Source organism: Oncorhynchus tshawytscha, unplaced genomic scaffold (assembly GCF_018296145.1).
Source record: "Oncorhynchus tshawytscha isolate Ot180627B unplaced genomic scaffold, Otsh_v2.0 Un_scaffold_1752_pilon_pilon, whole genome shotgun sequence".
Taxonomy (NCBI): Eukaryota; Metazoa; Chordata; class Actinopteri; order Salmoniformes; family Salmonidae; genus Oncorhynchus; species Oncorhynchus tshawytscha.
Window position 1 is genome coordinate 25,001 of NW_024609485.1, and position 24,855 is coordinate 49,855.

The 24,855-nt window shown below is 45.0% G+C and overlaps 1 protein-coding gene across 3 annotated transcripts in view; it reads right to left on the reverse strand.

Annotated features, from left to right (window-relative positions):
* LOC121844960 (4-aminobutyrate aminotransferase, mitochondrial-like) overlaps window positions 1-18,910 on the reverse strand; it is a 30,632-nt gene extending 11,722 nt beyond the window's left edge. The window contains exon 1 of one of the 3 annotated variants that reach the window (XM_042315502.1): window positions 18,390-18,910. The gene's annotated coding sequence lies outside the window, so the exon portion shown is untranslated. The remainder of the gene's footprint in view (window positions 1-18,389) is intronic. The other 2 variants (XM_042315503.1, XM_042315504.1) reach the window with 2 other exon arrangements.
* Between the last annotated feature and the right edge of the window lie 5,945 nt (window positions 18,911-24,855).

A 24,855-nucleotide genomic window follows, 5' to 3' on the forward strand; every position in this document is an offset into this window, starting at 1 on the left:
GTGGTATTAACTGTATAAATCCCCAGGTGGTATTAACTGTATAAATCCCCAGGTGGTATTAACTGTATAAATCCCCAGGTGGTATTAACTGTATAAATCCCCAGGTGGTATAAACTGTATAAATCCCCAGGTTGTATAAATCCCCAGGTGGTATAAACTGTATAAATCCGCAGGTGGTATAAACTGTATAAATCCCCAGGTTGTATAAATCCCCAGGTGGTATTAACTGTATAAATCCCCAGGTGGTATTAACTGTATAAATCCCCAAGTGCTATTAACTGTATAAATCCCCAGGTGGTATTAACTGTATAAATCCCCAGGTTGTATAAATCCCCAAGTGCTATTAACTGTATAAATCCCCAGGTGGTATTAACTGTATAAATCCCCAGGTGGTATTAACTGTATAAATCCCCAGGTGGTATTAACTGTATAAATCCCCAGGTTGTATTAACTGTATAAATCCCCAGGTGGTATAAACTGTATAAATCCCCAGGTGGTATAAACTGTATAAATCCCCAGGTTGTATTAACTGTATAAATCCCCAGGTGGTATAAACTGTATAAATCCCCAGGTGGTATTAACTGTATAAATCCCCAGGTTGTATTAACTGTATAAATCCCCAGGTTGTATAAATCCCCAGGTGGTATAAACTGTATAAATCCCCAGGTGGTATTAACTGTATAAATCCCCAGGTGTATTAACTGTATAAATCCCCAGGTGGTATAAACTGTATAAATCCCCAGGTTGTATTAACTGTATAAATCCCCAGGTGGTATAAACTGTATAAATCCCAGGTGGTATAAACTGTATAAATCCCCAGGTGGTATAAACTGTATAAATCCCAGGTGGTATAAACTGTATAAATCCCCAGGTGGTATAAACTGTATAAATCCCCAGGTTGTATAAATCCCCAGGTTATATAAACTGTCCCAGGTAAATAAACTGTATAAATCCCCAGGTGGTATATAAACAGGTGTATTAACTGTATAAATCCCAGGTTATATAAACTGTATAAATCCCCAGGTGGTATAAACTGTATAAATCCCCAGGTGGTATAAACTGTATAAATCCCCAGGTTGTATAAATCCCCAGGTTATATTAACTGTATAAATCCCCAGGTGGTATAAACTGTATAAATCCCCAGGTGGTATAAACTGTATAAATCCCCAGGTGGTATAAACTGTATAAATCCCCAGGTGGTATAAACTGTATAAATCCCCAGGTGGTATAAACTGTATAAATCCCCAGGTGGTATAAACTGTATAAATCCCCAGGTGGTATAAATCCCCAGGTGGTATAAACTGTATAAATCCCCAGGTTGTATAAATCCCCAGGTGGTATAAACTGTATAAATCCCCAGGTGGTATTAACTGTATAAATCCCCAGGTGGTATTAACTGTATAAATCCCCAGGTGGTATTAACTGTATAAATCCCCAGGTGGTATTAACTGTATAAATCCCCAGGTGGTATTAACTGTATAAATCCCCAGGTGGTATAAACTGTATAAATCCCCAGGTTGTATAAATCCCCAGGTGGTATAAACTGTATAAATCCGCAGGTGGTATAAACTGTATAAATCCCCAGGTTGTATAAATCCCCAGGTGGTATTAACTGTATAAATCCCCAGGTGGTATTAACTGTATAAATCCCCAAGTGCTATTAACTGTATAAATCCCCAGGTGGTATTAACTGTATAAATCCCCAGGTTGTATAAATCCCCAAGTGCTATTAACTGTATAAATCCCCAGGTGGTATTAACTGTATAAATCCCCAGGTGGTATTAACTGTATAAATCCCCAGGTGGTATTAACTGTATAAATCCCCAGGTTGTATTAACTGTATAAATCCCCAGGTGGTATTAACTGTATAAATCCCCAGGTGGTATTAACTGTATAAATCCCCAGGTTGTATTAACTGTATAAATCCCCAGGTGGTATTAACTGTATAAATCCCCAGGTGGTATTAACTGTATAAATCCCAGTCATATAGTCCCAGTGGTACAATCATATAGTCCCAGTCGTATATTCATATAGTCCCAGTCATATAGTCCCAGTGGTATAGTCATATAGTCCCAGTCATATAGTCCCAGTCGTACAGTCATATAGTCCCAGTGGTATAGCCATATAGTCCCAGTCATATAGTCCCAGTGGTATAGTCATATAGTTCCAGTCATATAGTCCCAGTCGTACAGTCATATAGTCCCAGTCAAATAGTCATATAGTCCCAGTCATATAGTCCCAATCATATGGTCTTATAGTCATATAGTCCCAGCCGTATAGTCACATAGTCCCAGTTGTATCATCATAATAGTCCCAGTTGTATAATCATATAGTCCCAGTTGTATAATCATATAGTCCCAGTCATATAGTCCCAGTCATATAGTCATATAGTCCCAGTTGTATAATCATATAGTCCCAGTGGTATAGTCATATAGTCCCAGTCATATAGTCCCAGTGGTATAGTCATATAGTCCCAGTGGTATAGTCATATAGTCCCAGTCATATAGTCCCAGTGGTATTGTCATATATTCCCAGTCATATAGTCCCAGTGGTATAGTCATATAGTCCCAGTGGTATAGTCATATATTCCCAGTCATGTAGTCCCAGTGGTATAGTCATATAGTCCCAGTCATATAGTCCCGGTCGTATAGTCATATAGTCCCAGTCGTATAGTCATATAGTCATATGGTCCCAGTGGTATAGTCATATAGTCCCAGTCATATAGTCCCGGTCATATAGTCACATAGTCCAAGTCATATAGTCACAGTGGTATAGTCATATAGTCCCAGTCATATAGTCATATAGTCCCAGTCATATAGTCCCAGTGGTATAGTCATATAGTCCCAGTGGTATAGTCATATAGTCCCAGTCATATAGTCCCAGTGGTATTATAGTCATATATTCCTAGTCATATAGTCCCAGTTGTATAGTCATATAGTCCCAGTCATATAGTCCCAGTGGTATAGTCATATAGTCCCAGTCGTACAGTCATATAGTCCCAATGGTATAGTCATACAGTCCCAGTCATATAGTCCCAGTGGTATAGTCATATAGTCCCAGTCATATAGTCCCAGTGGTATAGTCATATAGTCCCAGTGGTATAGTCATATAGTCCCAGTCATATAGTCATATAGTCCCAGTGGTATAGTCATTATAGTCCCAGTTGTACAATCATATAGTCCTAGGGGTATAGTCATATAGTCCCAGTCGTATAGTCATATAGTCCCAGTCGTATAGTCATATAGTCCCAGTCATATAGTCCCAGTGGTATAGTCATAAAGTCCCAGTCATATAGTCCCAGTGGTATAGTCATATAGTCCCAGTCATATAGTCCCAGTTGTATAATCATATAGTCCCAGGGGTATAGTCATATAGTCCCAGTCGTATATTCATATAGTCCCAGTCATATAGTCCCAGTGGTATAGTCATATAGTCCCAGTCATATAGTCCCAGTCGTACAGTCATATAGTCCCAGTGGTATAGCCATATAGTCCCAGTCATATAGTCCCAGTGGTATAGTCATATAGTTCCAGTCATATAGTCCCAGTCGTACAGTCATATAGTCCCAGTCAAATAGTCATATAGTCCCAGTCATATAGCCATATAGTCCCAATCATATAGTCTTATAGTCATATAGTCCCAGCCGTATAGTCACATAGTCCCAGTTGTATAATCATATAGTCCCAGTTGTATAATCATATAGTCCCAGTGGTATAGTCATATAGTCCCAGTCATATAGTCCCAGTGGTATAGTCATATAGTCCCAGTGGTATAGTCATATAGTCCCAGTCATATAGTCCCAGTGGTATTGTCATATATTCCCAGTCATATAGTCCCAGTGGTATAGTCATATAGTCCCAGTGGTATAGTCATATAGTCCCAGTCATATAGTCCCAGTGGTATTGTCATATATTCCCAGTCATATAGTCCCAGTGGTATAGTCATATAGTCCCAGTGGTATAGTCATATATTCCCAGTCATGTAGTCCCAGTGGTATAGTCATATAGTCCCAGTCATATAGTCCCAGTGGTATAGTCATATAGTCCCAGTCGTATAGTCATATAGTCATATGGTCCCAGTGGTATAGTCATATAGTCCCAGTCATATAGTCCCGGTCATATAGTCATATAGTCATATAGTCCCAGTCATATAGTCATATAGTCCCAGTCATATAGTCCCAGTGGTATAGTCATATAGTCCCAGTGGTATAGTCATATAGTCCCAGTGGTATTATAGTCATATATTCCCAGTCATATAGTCCCAGTGGTATAGTCATATAGTCCCAGTCATATAGTCCCAGTGGTATAGTCATATAGTCCCAGTCATATAGTCCCAATGGTATAGTCATACAGTCCCAGTCATATAGTCCCAGTGGTATAGTCATATAGTCCCAGTCATATAGTCCCAGTGGTATAGTCATATAGTCCCAGTGGTATAGTCATATAGTCCCAGTCATATAGTCCCAGTGGTATAGTCATTATAGTCCCAGTTGTACAATCATATAGTCCTAGGGGTATAGTCATATAGTCCCAGTCGTATAGTCATATAGTCCCAGTCGTATAGTCATATAGTCCCAGTCATATAGTCCCAGTGGTATAGTCATAAAGTCCCAGTCATATAGTCCCAGTGGTATAGTCATATAGTCCCTGTCATATAGTCCCAGTTGTATAATCATATAGTCCCAGGGGTATAGTCATATAGTCCCGGTCATATAGTCCCAGTCGTATAGTCATATAGTCCCAGTTGTATAATCATATTGTCCCAGTGGTATAGTCATATAATCCCAGTCATATAGTCCCAGTGGTATAGTCATATAGTCCCTGTCATATAGTCCCAGTGGTATAGTCATATATTCCCAGTCATGTAGTCCCAGTGGTATAGTCATATAGTCCCAGTCGTACAGTCATATAGTCCCAGTGGTATAGTCATATAGTCCCAGTGGTATAGTCATACAGTCCCAGTCATATAGTCCCAGTGGTATAGTCATATAGTCCCAGTCATATAGTCCCAGTTGTATAATCATATAGTCCCAGGGGTATAGTCATATAGTCCCGGTCGTATAGTCATATAGTCCCGGTCGTATAGTCATATAGTCCCAGTGGTATAGTCATATAGTCACAGTCATATAGTCCCAGTCATATAGTCCCAGTCATATCGTCATATAGTCCCAGTCATATAGTCCCAGTGGTATAGTCATATAGTCCCAGTCATATAGTCCCAGTGGTATAGTCATATAGTCCCAGTGGTATAGTCATATAGTCCCAGTGGTATAGTCATATAGTCCCAGTCATATAGTCCCAGTTGTATAATCATATAGTCCCAGTCATATAGTCCCAGTCGTATAGTCATATAGTCTGAGTTGTATAGTCATATAGTCCCAGTCATATAGTCCCAGTGGTATAGTCAAAGTCCCAGTCATATAGTCCCAGTTGTATAATCATATAGTCCCAGGGGTATAGTCATATAGTCCCAGTCGTATAGTCATATAGTCCCAGTTGTATAATCATATTGTCCCAGTGGTATAGTCATATAGTCCATGTCATATAGTCCCAGTGGTATAGTCATATAGTCCCAGTGGTATAGTCATATAGTCCCAGTCATATAGTCCCAGTGGTATAGTCATATATTCCCAGTCATGTAGTCCCAGTGGTATAGTCATATAGTCCCAGTGGTATAGTCATATAGTCCCAGTCATATAGTCCCAGTGGTATAGTCATATAGTCCCAGTCGTACAGTCATATAGTCCCAGTGGTATAGTCATACAGTCCTAGTGGTATAGTCATATAGTCCCAGTCATATAGTCCCAATGGTATAGTCATATAGTCCCAGTCGTATAGTCATATAGCCATATGGTCCCAGTGGTATAGTCATATAGTCCCAGTCATATAGTCCCGGTCATATAGTCATATAGTCCCAGTCATATAGTCCCAGTGGTATAGTCATATAGTCCCATTCATATAGTCCCGGTCATATAGTCATATAGTCCCAGTCATATAGTCCCAGTGGTATAGTCATATAGTCCCAGTCATATAGTCATATAGTCCCAGTCATATAGTCCCAGTCATATAGTCATATAGTCCCAGTCATATAGTCCCGGTCGTATAGTCCCAGTGGTATAGTCCCAGTTGTATAATCATATAGTCCCAGTTGTATAGTCCCAGTTGTATAATCATATAGTCCCAGTGGTATAGTCATATAGTCCCAGGGATATAGTCATATAGTCATATAGTCCCAGTTGTATAATCATATAGTCCCAGTCATATAGTCCCAGTTGTATAATCATATAGTCCCAGTTGTATAGTCCCAGTTGTATAATCATATAGTCCCAGTTGTATAATCATATAGTTCTAGTTGTATAGTCATATAGTCTCCAGGTCTTTACTCTCTCCATGTTAACAGAGAAGCCAGTCTCCAGGTCTTTACTCTCTCCATGTTAACAGAGAAGCCAGTCTCCAGGTCTTTACTCTCTCCATGTTAACAGAGAAGCCAGTCTCCAGGTCTTTACTCTCTCCATGTTAACAGAGAAGCCAGTCTCCAGGTCTTTACTCTCTCCATGTTAACAGAGAAGCCAGTCTCCAGGTCTTTACTCTCTCCATGTTAACAGAGAAGCCAGTCTCCAGGTCTTTACTCTCTCCATGTTAACAGAGAAGCCAGTCTCCAGGTCTTTACTCTCTCCATTATAAAACTGAACTGATCATTATTCATCAGGGGTCTCCACTTCATTCTGTCACTGAGCAGAGGGCACACACACACACACACACACACACACACACACACACACACACACACACACACACACACACACACACACACACACACACACACGTTGGCTCGGTTCTCACTCAGTCAGAGAGTCCAGTGTTTAGCGAGAATGGAGAATGAATGACACAGAAAAGCAGAAAGACATTCATGAATGAATCTGGCTTGTACACCGGGGTCCTTTATCTGTACAACATGAGGACGTAGCCTGGGTGTCGTTATAACACGAGGACATAGCCTGGGTGTCGTTATAACACGACGACGTAGCCTGGGTGTCGTTATAACACGAGGACATAGCCTGGGTGTCGTTATAACACGACGACATAGCCTGGGTGTCGTTATAACACGACGACGTAGCCTGGGTGTCGTTATAACACGACGACATAGCCTGGGTGTCGTTATAACACGACGACATAGCCTGGGTGTCGTTATAACACGAGGACGTAGCCTGGGTGTCGTTATAACACGAGGACATAGCCTGGGTGTCGTTATAACACGAGGACATAGCCTGGGTGTCGTTATAACACGACGACATAGCCTGGGTGTCGTTATAACACGAGGACATAGCCTGGGTGTCGTTATAACACGAGGACATAGCCTGGGTGTCGTTATAACACGAGGACATAGCCTGGGTGTCGTTATAACACGAGGACATAGCCTGGGTGTCGTTATAACACGACGACATAGCCTGGGTGTCGTTATAACACGAGGACATAGCCTGGGTGTCGTTATAACACGAGGACATAGCCTGGGTGTCGTTATAACACGAGGACGTAACCTGGGTGTCGTTATAACACGACGACGTAGCCTGGGTGTCGTTATAACACGAGGACATAGCCTGGGTGTCGTTATAACACGACGACATAGCCTGGGTGTCGTTATAACACGAGGACATAGCCTGGGTGTCGTTATAACACGAGGACGTAACCTGGGTGTCGTTATAACACGACGACATAGCCTGGGTGTCGTTATAACACGAGGACATAGCCTGGGTGTCGTTATAACACGAGGACGTAGCCTGGGTGTCGTTATAACACGACGACATAGCCTGGGTGTCGTTATAACACGAGGACGTAACCTGGGTGTCGTTATAACACGACGACATAGCCTGGGTGTCGTTATAACACGAGGACATAGCCTGGGTGTCGTTATAACACGAGGACATAGCCTGGGTGTCGTTATAACACGACGACATAGCCTGGGTGTCGTTATAACACGAGGACATAGCCTGGGTGTCGTTATAACACGAGGACGTAACCTGGGTGTCGTTATAACACGAGGACGTAGCGTGGGTGTCGTTATAACACGACGACATAGCCTGGGTGTCGTTATAACACGAGGACATAGCCTGGGTGTCGTGTTATAACACGGCAGGGTAGCCTAGTGGTTAGAGCTTTGGACTAGTAACCGAAAGGTTGAATCCCCGAGCTGACAAGGTACAAATCTGTCGTTCTGCCCCTGAACAGGCAGTTAACCCACTGTTCCTAGGCCGTCATTGAAAATAAGAATTTGTTCTTAACTGACTTGCCTAGTAAAATAAAGGTAAAATAAAAAATAAAAAATATAAATAAATAACACGAGGACATAGCCTGGGTGTCGTTATAACACGAGGACGTAACCTGGGTGTTGCTTCTAGGGGCAGCAGGTAGTCCCCCCCTACCTCTCCCCCTACCTCTCTCCCCCTACCCCTACCCCCTACCTCTCTCCCCCTACCCCCTACCTCTCTCCCCCTTACCTCTCTCCCTCCACCCCCTTACCTCTCTCCCTCCACCCCCTAACCTCTCTCCCTCCACACCCTTACCTCTCTCCCTCCACACCCTTACCTCTCTAACATGGCAGATGTCCTAGCTGTTAGAGCGTTTGGCCAGTAACTGAAAGATCACTGGTTCCAATACCCCAGCAGCCAGACGAGGTGAAAAATCTGCCGACGTGCCCTTGAGCAAGGCACTTCACCCCAAATTTCCTCCGGGAGTACCGTACTACTACGGTTGACCCTGTAAAACAACACATTTCTCTGCACCTATCAGGTGTATAGAAAAACCTTCTAGGAATGACCGGGCGAGTGTAGAGAGACCACAGGCGCTCAGTGATGATGTAACAACAGACAGATACAGGTATAAATGTACGGACCGCTGCCAGAGAGTCATGATTCACAGGACTGGCTCACATCAGACAACAACGAGACAACACACAGTACCAGTCGGAACAGTCTAGCCACTCTCCCTACAGCATGACCCTATGAGACAGTGTGTCTGGCCCACTGTTCTACATGGAACCAGGACAGAGAGAAATCCCTCTGGGAACTAACTACAGATGGAAACACTACTACCCATCCCCGTGTGCAGACAAGCGGAATACTGAGGGACCTGTTTTCAGGACACAGATTAAACCTACTCCAATGAAAATGCTTCTGCTTCATCTGTGACTGGGAAACCAACCCCCCTCAGAATTACACTGACTGACTACCTGGTTGTTATGATCATTTAACCTCTGACCTTTAGGCTGCACAGCGCTAACGCTAAAAGTGACAGTTAAATATAGTTCCATGACATCATCTTTGGCACGGCCCCTGTGGAGATACTGCAACATCTATACAGCCGACGTGTATTCAGATCTACTGAGGCAGAACAGGACAGAGGGAGAGTGCAGGGTGTATGAAAAGCCTGAGCGAGTTAACCTATTTCTGAGAGGCCAGATGCATTATTCCTCTACTGTAGTTCCTGTTACGTCATGTCGCTTGTCTTGTATATACTCTCTGGTGCTGAAGTCCACAGGACAGACAGGGAGCGTCTCTGGTCCTGAAGTCCACAGGACAGACAGGGAGCGTCTCCGGTCCTGAAGTCCACAGGACAGACAGGGAGCGTCTCTGGTCCTGAAGTCCACAGGACAGACAGGGAGCGTCTCCGGTCCTGAAGTCCACAGGACAGACAGGGAGCGTCTCCGGTCCTGAAGTCCACAGGACAGACAGGGAGCGTCTCTGGTCCTGAAGTCTACAGGACAGTGTTCAGTCCTGTACAGTCAGCCTGTCCTACAGTGTTCAGTCCTATACAGTCAGCCTGTCCTACAGTGTTCAGTCCTATACAGTCAGCCTGTCCTACATTGTTCAGTCCTGTACAGTCAGCCTGTCCTACAGTGTTCAGTCCTATACAGTCAGCCTGTCCTACAGTGTTCAGTCCTGTACAGTCAGCCTGTCCTACAGTGTTCAGTCCTACAGTGTTCAGTCCTGTACAGTCAGCCTGTCCTACAGTGTTCAGTCCTATACAGTCAGCCTGTCCTACAGTGTTCAGTCCTATACAGTCAGCCTGTCCTACCGTGTTCAGTCCTACAGTGTTCAGTCCTGTACAGTCAGCCTGTCCTACAGTGTTCAGTCCTGTACAGTCAGCCTGTCCTACAGTGTTCAGTCCTACAGTGTTCAGTCATGTACAGTCAGCCTGTCCTACAGTGTTCAGTCCTATACAGCCAGCCTGTCCTACAGTGTTCAGTCAGCCTGTCCTACAGTGTTCAGTCCTGTACAGTCAGCCTGTCCTACAGTGTTCAGTCCTGTACAGTCAGCCTGTCCTACAGTGTTCAGTCCTACAGTGTTCAGTCATGTACAGTCAGCCTGTCCTACAGTGTTCAGTCCTATACAGTCAGCCTGTCCTACAGTGTTCAGTCAGCCTGTCCTACAGTGTTCAGTCCTGTACAGTCAGCCTGTCCTACAGTGTTCAGTCCTATACAGTCAGCCTGTCCTACAGTGTTCAGTCCTACAGTGTTCAGTCCTGTACAGTCAGCCTGTCCTAGTGTTCAGTCCATTACAGTGAGCCTGTCCTACAGTGTCCAGTCCTATACAGTCAGCCTGTCCTACAGTGTTCAGTCCTGTACAGTCAGCCTGTCCTACAGTGTTCAGTCCTATACAGTCAGCCTGTCCTACAGTGTTCAGTCCTGTACAGTCAGCCTGTCCTACAGTGTTCAGTCCTGTACAGTCAGCCTGTCCTACAGTGTTCAGTCCTACAGTGTTCAGTCCTGTACAGTCAGCCTGTCCTTCAGTGTTCAGTCAGCCTGTCCTACAGCGTTCAGTCCTGTACAGTCAGCCTGTCCTACAGTGTTCAGTCCTATACAGTCAGCCTGTCCTACAGTGTTCAGTCCTACAGTGTTCAGTCCTCGACAGTCAGCCTGTCCTACAGTGTTCAGTCCTTTATAGTCAGCCTGTCCTACAGCGTTCAGTCCTGTACAGTCAGCCTGTCCTACAGCGTTCAGTCCTGTACAGTCAGCCTGTCCTACAGTGTTCAGTCCTTTACAGTCAGCCTGTCCTACAGTGTTCAGTCAGCCTGTCCTACAGTGTTCAGTCCTGTACAGTCAGCCTGTCCTACAGTGTTCAGTCCTGTACAGTCAGCCTGTCCTACAGTGTTCAGTCCTATACAGTCAGCCTGTCCTACAGTGTTCAGTCCTGTACAGTCAGCCTGTCCTACAGTGTTCAGTCCTATACAGTCAGCCTGTCCTACAGTGTCCAGTCCTGTACAGTCAGCCTGTCCTACAGTGTTCAGTCCTACAGTGTTCAGTCCTGCAGTGTTCAGTCCTTTATAGTCAGCCTGTCCTACAGTGTTCAGTCAGCCTGTCCTACAGTGTTCAGTCCTGTACAGTCAGCCTGTCCTACAGCGTTCAGTCCTGTACAGTCAGCCTGTCCTACAGCGTTCAGTCCTGTACAGTCAGCCTGTCCTACAGTGTTCAGTCCTACAGTGTTCAGTCCTTTATAGTCAGCCTGTCCTACAGTGTTCAGTCAGCCTGTCCTACAGTGTTCAGTCCTGTACAGTCAGCCTGTCCTACAGTGTTCAGTCCTATACAGTCAGCCTGTCCTACAGTGTTCAGTCCTGTACAGTCAGCCTGTCCTACAGTGTTCAGTCCTGTACAGTCAGCCTGTCCTACAGTGTTCAGTCCTACAGTGTTCAGTCCTGTACAGTCAGCCTGTCCTTCAGTGTTCAGTCAGCCTGTCCTACAGCGTTCAGTCCTGTACAGTCAGCCTGTCCTACAGTGTTCAGTCCTCGACAGTCAGCCTGTCCTACAGTGTTCAGTCCTTTATAGTCAGCCTGTCCTACAGCGTTCAGTCCTGTACAGTCAGCCTGTCCTATAGCGTTCAGTCATGTACAGTCAGCCTGTCCTACAGTGTTCAGTCCTATACAGTCAGCCTGTCCTATTGTGTTCAGTCCTACAGTGTTCAGTCCTTTATAGTCAGCCTGTCCTACAGTGTTCAGTCAGCCTGTCCTACAGTGTTCAGTCCTGTACAGTCAGCCTGTCCTACAGTGTTCAGTCCTATACAGTCAGCCTGTCCTACAGTGTTCAGTCCTGTACAGTCAGCCTGTCCTACAGTGTTCAGTCCTGTACAGTCAGCCTGTCCTACAGTGTTCAGTCCTGTACAGTCAGCCTGTCCTACAGTGTTCAGTCCTATACAGTCAGCCTGTCCTACAGTGTTCAGTCCTGTACAGTCAGCCTGTCCTACAGTGTTCAGTCAGCCTGTCCTACAGTGTTCAGTCCTGTACAGTCAGCCTGTCCTACAGTGTTCAGTCCTATACAGTCAGCCTGTCCTACAGCATTCAGTCCTATACAGTCAGCCTGTCCTATACAGTCAGCCTGTCCTACAGTGTTCAGTCCTGTACAGTCAGCCTGTCCTACAATGTTCAGTCCTATACAGTCAGCCTGTCATACAGTGTTCCGTCCTATACAGACAGCCTGTCCTATACAGTCAGCCTGTCCTACAGTGTTCAGTCCTATACAGACAGCCTGTCCTATACAGTCAGCCTGTCCTACAGTGTTCAGTCCTATACAGTCAGCCTGTCCTACAGTGTTCAGTCCTGTACAGTCAGCCTGTCCTACAGTGTTCAGTCCTATACAGTCAGCCTGTCCTACAGTGTTCAGTCCTATACAGTCAGCCTGTCCTACAGTGTTCAGTACTATACAGTCAGCCTGTCCTACAGTGTTCAGTCCTATACAGACAGCCTGTCCTATACAGTCAGCCGGTCCTACAGTGTTCAGTCCTATACAGTCAGCCTGTCCTACAGTGTTCAGTCCTCTACAGTCAACCTGTCCTACAGTGTTCAGTCCTATACAGTCAGCCTGTCCTACAGTGTTCAGTCCTCTACAGTCAACCTGTCCTACAGTGTTCAGTCCTCTACAGTCAACCTGTCCTACAGTGTTCAGTCCTGTACAGTCAGCCTGTCCTACAGTGTTCAGTCCTATACAGTCAGCCTGTCCTACAGTGTTCAGTCCTATACAGTCAGCCTGTCCTAGAGGTGTTCAGTCCTATACAGGCAGCCTGTCCTAGAGGTGTTCAGTCCTATACAGTCAGCCTGTCCTATACAGTCAGCCTGTCCTACAGTGATTGTGTTCAGCTAAAACGCAAACAGAGTTAATAACCTCATCACAGAACCATGGTCTACAATCAGTCACCCTGGCAACGAGAGAGACGAGAGAGACGATTTCACCCAGGGAGAAACAACTCTGAAACACACCACCAACTCTACTGACCTTGGTCTGACTAGAAGTTCATCTGGGCGGTTTGCCATGGCCATGAAGTCTAACAGATGAAGCACCTAGAGAACGTTTTGCAATTAGAAAGATCCCGTATAAATGGAACCGAACAATTACAATTTGGTTTAAATTATTTTACTCTGTCATAACTCAAATGTACAATTTAAAATATACATCATAAAAGCCCTACTGAAATTTTACACCTGGAATTTAGTAGAAATATTGTAGGTGTGCACATATATTGCCCCAAACCTAGTCTGTAGGGCAGAACCTGGGAGATTCTCCCTGGTACAGATTCTGGACTCTAGCTAACACACTGTAATCCAGAATATTATCTCACACTGTAATCCAGAATATTATCCTCACACTGTAATCCAGAATATTATCATCACATTGTAATCCAGATTATTATCATCACACTGTAATCCAGATTATTATCATCACACTGTAATCCAGAATATTACCATCACACTGTAATCCAGATCATTATCATCACACTGTAATCCAGAATATTATCCTCACACTGTAATCCAGATTATTATCATCACACTGTAATCCATAATATTATCATCACACTGTAATCCAGATTATTATCCTCACACTGTAATCCATAATATTATCATCACACTGTAATCCAGATTATTATCATCACAAGGCTTTCTTATACAAACACCACAACCCAGAGAGTGAATGATTAGACAACAAGCCCAAAAGCACCAGCTAATTTCAACCATTCAACCCATCAATAACTACATTAAAACAAATAGAAATCTCTATCCAAAATTCATACACTAATTATTGGCAAAAATAAAATTCCATTTAATTATAAACTTCAATGTTACCAAATTCTACAATAGAGATACCAAAGCACCACACCTCATCAAAATTAAACAATTCAAACATAGGAAGAGATGAACAGTGTAGAGACTCACCGACCATAACCTGTCCATAGAGTCAGACCACTGGCCATAGAGTCAGACCACTGGCCATAGAGTCAGACCACTGACATAGAGTCAGACCACCGGCCATAGAGTCAGACCACTGGCCATAGAGTCAGACCACCGACCATAACCTGGCCATAGAGTCAGACCACCGACCACAACCTGGCCATAGAGTCAGACCACTGGCCATAGAGTCAGACCACCACTGGCCATAGAGTCAGACCACTGGGCATAGAGTCAGACCACTGACATAGAGTCAGACCACCGACCACAACCTGGCCATAGAGTCAGACCACTGGCCATAGAGTCAGACCACTGGGCATAGAGTCAGACCACTGACATAGAGTCAGACCACTGGCCATAGAGTCAGACCACTGGGCATAGAGTCAGACAGCTGACATAGAGTCAGACCACTGACCACAACCTGGCCATAGAGTCAGACCACCGACCACAACCTGGCCATAGAGTCAGACCACCGACCATAACCTGGCCATAGAGTCAGACCACCGACCATAACCTGGCCATAGAGTCAGGCCACCGACCATAACCTGGCCATAGAGTCAGGCCACCGACCATAACCTGGCCATAGAGTCAGACCACCGACCATAACCTGGCCATAGAGTCAGACCACCGACCATAACCTGGCCATAGAGTCAGACCACCGACCATAACCTGGCCATAGAGTCAGACCACCGACCATAACCTGGCCATAGAGTCAGACCACTGACCATAGAGTCAGACCACTGACCATAACCTGGCCATAGAGTCAGACCACCGACCATAACCTGGCCATAGAGTCAGACCACCGACCATAACCTGGCCATAGAGTCAGACCACTGGCCATAGAGTCAGACCACTGACCATAACCTGTCCATAGAGTCAGACCACCGACCATAACCTGGCCATAGAGTCAGACCACCGACCATAACCTGTCCATAGAGTCAGACCACCGACCATAACCTGTCCATAGAGTCAGACCACTGACCATAACCTGTCCATAGAGTCAGACCACTGACCATAACCTGGCCATAGAGTCAGACCACCGACCATAACCTGGCCATAGAGTCAGACCACCGACCATAACCTGGCCATAGAGTCAGACCACTGGCCATAGAGTCAGACCACTGACAGACCATACCATAACCTGTCCATAGAGTCAGACCACCATAACCTGACCATAGAGTCAGACCATAACCTGGCCATAGAGTCAGACCACCTGACCATAACCTGGCCATAGAGTCAGACCGACCATAACCTGGCCATAGAGTCAGACCACTGACCATAACCTGGCCATAGAGTCAGACCACTGACCATAACCTGGCCATAGAGTCAGACCACCGACCATAACCTGTCCATAGAGTCAGACCACCGACCATAACCTGGCCATAGAGTCAGACCACCGACCATAACCTGACCATAGAGTCAGACCACCGACCATAGAGTCAGACCACTGGCCATAGAGTCAGACCACCATAGAAAAACATGGACGGTCAGAGAAGACCGACTGTAAACATTCTGCTCCATATGACTCAGAGGTCTTTATCTCATTACATGTAAAAAAAAGAACTGCAGGACTTCTTGAACTGCCTGCTGAGGAGAAAAATGGAGATGCTTTGCTGCCTCAGGACCTGGACGACTTGCCTTAACAGAAGGAACCATGTACACTGCTCTGTATCAGAGAGTTCTACAGGAGAATGTCAGGCCAGCTGTCTTTGGGCTGAAGATGAAGCACAGCTGGTTTATGCAGCAAGACACTGATCCAAAACACAATCAAGTCGACTGCTGTAACTCAGACTGGGCTTGTGCAAGAGTTGGAATGCAAAATGATGCAAATGAGGCCACCCACACACCACACACACACACATTTCTGGGTTGAGGCTTGTCCTTCAAAACACACCAGAGGTGATGAGAAAAGCTGCTGTTAAAACGTTAGTTCTCTCCAATTCGCTCAACTAGCTAAACGACACGCCACAGGACCACACCACTCCACCCGATCCCCTGTGGCGGTGATTAACACAACAACCACCTGTTAGGCACTTTGTGATAACTCCGGATGTAAGAAAGGGCTTTATAAAATTAAATGTGATGGATTGGACAACAACAACAACCTGTAACTATAGGAACGGTCCTTGGAGAGGCCACTGTATCTATAGGAACAGTCCTGGGAGAGGTCACTGTAACTATAGGAACGGTCCTGGGAGAGAACACTGTAACTATAGGAACGGTCCTGGGAGAGGTCACTGTAACTATAGGAACGGTCCTGGGAGAGGTCACTGTAACTATAGGAACGGTCCTGGGAGAGGTCACTGTAACTATAGGAACGGTCCTGGGAGAGGTCACTGTAACTATAGGAACGGTCCTGGGAGAGGCCACTGACACAGTAACTCTAGTGTTGTGTAATCACTGCTACAGTGGGGTGGGGGTTATTATTATGGAACACTGCAGATAGTAATACTGAACAGAGAGGTTTGAGACAGAGAGTGAGAGAGAGAGGGAGAGAGAGAGTGGGAGAGAGAGTGAGAGATCTTCATAACCTGAGAAACTGAACAGAGAGGTTTGACAACACAGACAGAGACAGAGAGAGAGAGAGAGAGAGAGAGAGAGAATCTTGAGAGTGGGAGTGGAGAGAGATCTTCATAACCTGAGAAACTGAACAGAGAGGTTTGACAACACAGAGAGAGAGAGAGAGAGAGGGTAAGATATTTCATTGAAACTGAAGCCTGTTTACGGTACACCTCCCCCCCATAAAGACAGAGCTCTCAGAGTGGTGTCTCCGGTGTTGTGAACATTGTGTAACATCGACATTACATGACTCTCTGTAAAAGGTGCTAGATCAACAGCACTGCAGGTCCAACTCAGTTCCTCCAGCCCAACCCTGGGAAGTCTACTCTATTCTAGCCTACCCACACTGTCTGTCCCCATCTGTCTCTGTAAAAGGTGCTAGATCAACAGCTCTGCAGGTCCAACTCAGTTCCTCCAGCCCAACCCTGGGAAGTCTACTCTATTCTAGCCTACCCACACTGTCTGTCCCCATCTGTCTCTGTAAGGACTTGGAGAGCGCTGGTTCATTTGTAAGAGATATGGTGTGCATTTCAAATGGCACCCTATTTCCCTATATAATGCACTACTTTTGACCAGGGCCTAGGAGGCTAAAGTAGTGCACTAAAATAGGGAATAGGCAAGGTGCCATTTGGGAACACATCCATGCTGTCAGAAGTTGAAGTGGTTTTGTACTGAAGCCTCCATGGAGCCAGTGATCCCACAACAACATCCCCACCCACATGGTCTAGGCTGTGACCTATAGTAACCTGGCAGGTTCAAAAACATCAGTCCCAAATGACACCTGTTCCCTGTCTAAAGCACAACTTGTCCTATTGACATCCTTACGATGCATTGTAACCACATCATGATGCATTACACAGAGATGCCATACAAGTAGTTCTTGTTATTAATTATACGGGACTATACCTGCAAGCTCCGGACTAAGAGATAATCGGTATCCGTAAAGTAAAAGTGTTACCAGCTTTTGTTATGCAAATCAATCCTAGCTACTTTTAGAACCAGAATAAACTGCCTGCCACTGGGCGCTATCAGAAGAGCACTGCGCTGTTGCACAACAACTGTGGCCTAGTGCATCACGAACCGGTTCCGACTGGATCAGTCTGGATCCCTTCCGCAGAGAACAGGCAAGAAGAATTGAGTCTGTCTGTCTGCAGCAGACTACTAGAAGGCAGAATAAGCGACACAATGCGAAATGACCATCTAATATTTAGGCTGCAAAGGACCGCAGCGCTACAGTGTAGTGACGTTATATAGACTAGTGGCCTATCTGGCGGCGCCGTTGACCTGTTCACTAGCTAGAATACCTACTACCTACTCTACTGTATTGTATTGCTAACTAGAATATAAGCGAACGCGCGCACGTCAAGACAGAAAGGGTTCAGAGTCATTGCTAACTAAGTGCAGATGTTTTCTTGCAAAGACGATTGAAAAGCGTCTTTATGAGCCATATAACAGCTAGCGCGGTGGGTTCGATATGTCACATGTCTGTGCGTCCTAGTGTGTGCAGAGTTATTTGGTGGTTTGTGTGTGTGTGTGTGTGTGTGTGTGTGTGTGTGTGAGAGAGAGAGAAAGAGAGAAAGAGAGAGCGAGAGACACAGACAGATGACAGCGCATAGGGGAACTCACCGAGGCTTCACCCGGTACCACTGGGAGCTTGGTGTCCGCTTGGGTCGTGCGGTAAGACTGGCTGGCTGAAACACTTTGTGTAAAAACGGTGGAGACGCGTACTGGAAGGATGAACAGAAAGACTGCCTTTAAATTATCAATCAGAATCAGTCCGTTTTGCTGGGAGGAGGCGGGTCCACGGGCAGGCTGCGGCTCAGCCAATAGCAGAAGCCGAAGTAGTCAAAGGGAACTAATACTGGCCAATGAGCGACGTGGCTTCACAGTTCAGCGGAACTCCAGACGATTCACCGAAGCGAATCACGACATCTACGTTCACGAAGTATCAGTTTCACAGAACAGTGTCAATGTAGCGGACTGGCTAAACACGATCCACTCAATGATACAACTAGGAAACGTTATATTGGACTCATACCCGGATTATGTCAGAGTCTCAGAGAGCATGCCGTATAACAACCTAGTTTAAATGACTGATAGGCATGGATAAAATGTAGACCTATGTGACCGACATACCTTTGCTCCTAGTCAATCATTCATGACGCGTATCAACATTTGCCGAATAAGTGACTGGCTACAGTAGCCTATTGACAGCTTTTCAGATGACACCCTAGGCTTCACTCTCCCGATATCTACTGCAGCCCTCATCCCCCACCCGTTCTGACAGTCACATTCTGTTAAAGGTCCCCAAAGCACACACATCCCTGGTCGCTCCTCTTTTCAGTTCGCTGCAGCTAGAGACTGGAACGAGCTGCAACAAACACTCAAACTGGACAGTTTTATCTCCATCTCTTCATTCAAAGACTCAGTCATGGACACTCTTACTGACAGTTGTAGCTGCTTTGTGTGATGTATTGTTGTCTCTACATTCTTGCCCTTTGTTCTGTTGGCTGTGCTCAATAATGTTTGTACCCTGTTTTGTGCTGCTGCCATGTTGTTGTCATGTGTTGCTGCCATGTTGTTGTCATGTGTTGCTGCCATGTTATGTTGTCATATTAGGTCTCTATGCAGTGTTGTGTTATCTCTCTTCTCATATATCTAATTTAATTTATTTTTAATCCCAGCTCCCATCCCCGCAGAAGGCCTTTTGGTAGGCCGTCATTATAATTAAGAATTTGTTCTTTATTCCTAGTTAAATAAAGGTTAAATAAGTACAAATAAAATGCTGACTACATGGAACTCTATTCCACAGTACCACATAGAGACATGACTACATGGAACTCTATTCCACAGTACCACATAGAGACATGACTACATGGAACTCTATTCCACAGTACTACATAGAGCCATGACTACATGGAACTCTATTCCACAGTCCTACATAAAGCCATGACTACATGGAACTCTATTCCACAGTACTATATAGAGCCATGACTACATGGAACTATATTCCACAGTACTACATAGAGCCATGACTACATGGAACTCTATTCCACAGTACTACATAGAGCCATGACTACATGGAACTCTATTCCACAGTACTACATAGAGCCATGACTACATGGAACTCTATTCCACAGTACTACATAGAGCCATGACTACATGGAACTCTATTCCACAGTACCACATAGAGCCATGACTACATGGAACTCTATTCCACAGAACTACATAGAGCCATGACTACATGGAACTCTATTCCACAGAACTACATAGAGCCATGACTACATGGAACTCTATTCCACAGTACTACATAGAGCCATGACTACATGGAACTCTATTCCACAGTACTTACATAGAGCCATGACTACATGGAACTCTATTCCACAGTACTACATAGAGCCATGACTACATGGAACTCTATTCCACAGAACTACATAGAGCCATGACTACATGGAACTCTATTCCACAGTACTACATAGAGCCATGACTACATGGAACTCTATTCCACAGTACCACATAGAGCCATGACTACATGGAACTCTATTCCACAGAACTACATAGAGCCATGACTACATGGAACTCTATTCCACAGTACTACATAGAGCCATGACTACATGGAACTCTATTCCACAGTACTACATAGAGCCATGACTACATGGAACTCTATTCCACAGTACCACATAGAGCCATGACTACATGGAACTCTATTCCACAGAACTACATAGAGCCATGACTACATGGAACTCTATTCCACAGAACTACATAGAGCCATGACTACATGGAACTCTATTCCACAGAACTACATAGAGCCATGACTACATGGAACTCTATTCCACAGTACCGCATAGAGCCATGACTACATGGAACTCTATTCCACAGAACTACATAGAGCCATGACTACATGGAACTCTATTCCACAGTACTACATAGAGCCATGACTACATGGAACTCTATTCCACAGTACTAACATAGAGCCATGACTACATGGAACTCTATTCCACAGTACCACATAGAGCCATGACTACATGGAACTCTATTCCACAGAACTACATAGAGCCATGACTACATGGAACTCTATTCCACAGAACTACATAGAGCTTGGCAGGAACTGGGGATCTATAATGAAGGAGCTGCTCTTGGCATGACTACATGGAACTCTATTCCACAGAACTACATAGAGCCATGACTACATGGAACTCTATTCCACAGTACTACATAGAGCCATGACTACATGGAACTCTATTCCACAGTCTTACATAGAGCCATGACTACATGGAACTCTATTCCACAGAACTACATAGAGCCATGACTACATGGAACTCTATTCCACAGAACTACATAGAGCCATGACTACATGGAACTCTATTCCACAGTAACATAGAGCCATGACTACATGGAACTCTATTCCACAGTACTACATAGAGCCATGACTACATGGAACTCTATTCCACAGTCCTACATAGAGCCATGACTACATGGAACTCTATTCCACAGGACTACATAGAGCCATGACTACATGGAACTCTATTCCACAGTACTACATAGAGCCATGACTACATGGAACTCTATTCCACATCAAGTAACTGATGCAGCAGTAAAAACAGATTTAAAAAGCAGGTCAAATCAAAGTTTATTGACAGGAAATAAACCCCAGGAAGAGTAGTACGTGGTGTAGTAGACCTTACAGTGAAATGCTTACTTACAACAGGCTAAACCCCAGGAAGAGTAGCTGCTACCTTGGCAGGAACTAATGGGGATCCATAATAAACCCCAGGAAGAGTAGCTGCTACCTTGGCAGGAACTAATGGGGATCCATAATAAACCCCAGGAAGAGTAGCTGCTGCCTTGGCAGGAACTAATGGGGATCCATAATAAACCCCAGGAAGAGTAGCTGCTGCCTTGGCAGGAACTAATGGGGATCCATAATAAACCCCAGGAAGAGTAGCTGCTGCCTTGGCAGGAACTAATGGGGATCCATAATAAACCCCAGGAAGAGTAGCTGCTGCCTTGGCAGGAACTAATGGGGATCCATAATAAACCCCAGGAAGAGTAGCTGCTGCTTTGGCAGGAACTAATGGGGATCCATAATAAACCCCAGGAAGAGTAGCTGCTGCCTTGGCAGGAACTAATGGGGATCCATAATAAACCCCAGGAAGAGTAGCTGCTGCCTTGGCAGGAACTAATGGGGATCCATAATAAACCCCAGGAAGAGTAGCTGCTGCCTTGGCAGGAACTAATGGGGATCCATAATAAACCCCAGGAAGAGTAGCTGCTGCCTTGGCAGGAACTAATGGGGATCCATAATAAACCCCAGGAAGAGTAGCTGCTGCTTTGACAGGAACTAATGGGGATCCATAATAAACCCCAGGAAGAGTAGCTGCTGCCTTGACAGGAACTAATGGGGATCCATAATAAACCCCAGGAAGAGTAGCTGCTGCCTTGGCAGGAACTAATGGGGATCCATAATAAACCCCAGGAAGAGTAGCTGCTGCCTTGGCAGGAACTAATGGGGATCCATAATAAACCCCAGGAAGAGTAGCTGCTGCCTTTGGCAGGAACTAATGGGGATCCATAATAAACCCCAGGAAGAGTAGCTGCTGCCTTGGCAGGAACTTATGGGGGATCCATAAACCCCAGGAAGAGTAGCTGCTGCCTTGGCAGGAACTAATGGGGATCCATAATAAACCCCAGGAAGAGTAGCTGCTGCCTTGGCAGGAACTAATGGGGATCCATAATAAACCCCAGGAAGAGTAGCTGCTGCCTTGGCAGGAACTTATGGGGGATCCATAAACCCTAGGAAGAGTAGCTGCTGCCTTGGCAGGAACTAATGGGGATCCATAATAAACCCCAGGAAGAGTAGCTGCTGCCTTGGCAGGAACTAATGGGGATCCATAATAAACCCCAGGAAGAGTAGCTGCTGCTTTGGCAGGAACTAATGGGGATCCATAATAAACCCCAGGAAGAGTAGCTGCTGCCTTGGCAGGAAATAATGGGGATCCATAATAAAGCCCAGGAAGAGTAGCTGCTGCTTTGACAGGAAATAATGGGGATCCATAATAAAGCCCAGGAAGAGTAGCTGCTGCTTTGGCAGGAACTAATAGGGATCCAAAATAAATACAAATACACCAGAGGAATAGACAGCCTGCCCACATCAACTATAACTATATAAGGTTAAGAGAGGAACACAGAGCTCCCTCTGCTGGTCCCTCTGGGGTATGGCACTTTCATTTCTGTACAGAACACAAAGCTCCCCCCTGCGGGTCACTCTGGGGCATTGCATTGGTTCATTTCTGGACAGAAACACAGAGCTCCCCCTGCAGGTCACTCTGGGGCATTGCATTGGTTCATTTCTGGACAGAACACAGAGCTCCCCCTGCAGGTCACTCTGGGGCATTGCATTGGTTCATTTCTGGACAGAACACAGAGCTCCCCCTGCAGGTCACTCTGGGGCATGGCATTGGTTCATTTCTGTACAGAAAACACATAGCTCCCCCTGCAGGTCACTCTGGGGCATTGCATTGGTTCATTTCTGGACAGAACACAGAGCTCCCCCTGCAGGTCACTCTGGGGCATTGCATTGGTTCATTTCTGTTCAGAACACACAGAGCTCCCCCTGCGGGTCACTCTGGGGTATGGCATTGGTTCATTTCTAGAATCAAACACTTCCATTTCACAACAGGATGCTGAAAAACGAGTCCAATGCATTTGTCTTACCAGGGTTATATTATTGGAACACCCTCCTATCTAGTGGCTCAACTAAAACCCTGCAACTTGTTTCAGTTTCTAGTTTGATTAGTCCTATGTACAGGACTAACATGGTAACAGGAAGTTATCATTCCTTTTTGGCGGGGAGGGAGGGGGGTTGATATGTATGTCTCCAACTTCCTCACTCATCAATATTCATGATTCATTCAGGATGATCTGTAACCATGGTAACAGGAAGTTATCATTCCCTTTGGGGGAGGGGATGGGGGGTTGATATGTATGTCTCTAACTTCCTCACTCATCAATATTCATGATTCATTCAGGATGATCTGTAACCATGGTAACAGGAAGTTATCATTCCCTTTGGGGGGGAGGGGATGGGGGGGTTGATATGTATGTCTCTAACTTCCTCACTCATCAATATTCATGGTTCATTCAGGATGATCTGTAACCACGGTAACATCCACATAACCATGGTAACATCCATGTTTAGAAACATTCTATTCGTATTTATAGGATTTACAAGCTTGCTGTAGTCATTGGGTGCTGTGAATATGGGCCCAAACACTTCACTTTGTAATACTTTAATACACCAGTGGATCTGTCCCAATACTTCCTGTCCCCTAAAATGGGGAGGGGGGGGGACTATTTACAACAAGCGCTGTCATTTCTAAAATACACTCAAATTAAAGCTGACAGTCTGACCTTTAACCTCATAGTCATTGTAGCATTTCAAATCCAAAAGTGTTGGGAGTAACAGAGCCAGAACAACAGCAAAACGTGTCACTGTCCCAATACTTTTGGAGCTCACTGTACTGTATTGATAACACTTATGACTCAGGAGCTTAATTAAACTGTCTTACCGGATCAGAACCCAAAACACAAGCTTGTTATCCTCCACTGTGTGTAAAGAATGTCATTGTAAACAAACACTGTATAGCCTGAAAACACAGTTAAAACCATCATTCTGATCTTTTTATTTTACCTTTATTTAACCAGGCAAGTCATTTAAGAACAAAGTCTTATTTTCAATGACAGCCTGGGAACAGTGGGTTAACTGCCTTGTTCAGGGGCAGAACGACAGATTTGTGCCTTGTCAGCTCGGGGGTTTGAACTTGCAACCTTCCGGTTACTAGTCCAACGCTCTAACCACTAGGCTACCCTGCCTGATGGTCAGTCGTAGCTGCGTCTATGAACTTGAGAGTGGCTCCATTCCTCAGCTGTTGACATGAAAAAGAGGCCGGGTGGCAGCTTGGTTGTTGTTTCAATCCCAGAATGCACCTTTAAAACGGTACGAATCAAAGTTCACAAATTATAATAAAGACATTTTTCTGTTGTTGAAATAAAACAATAACTTGTATTTTATTTAGTCATTTGAATCAAAAGA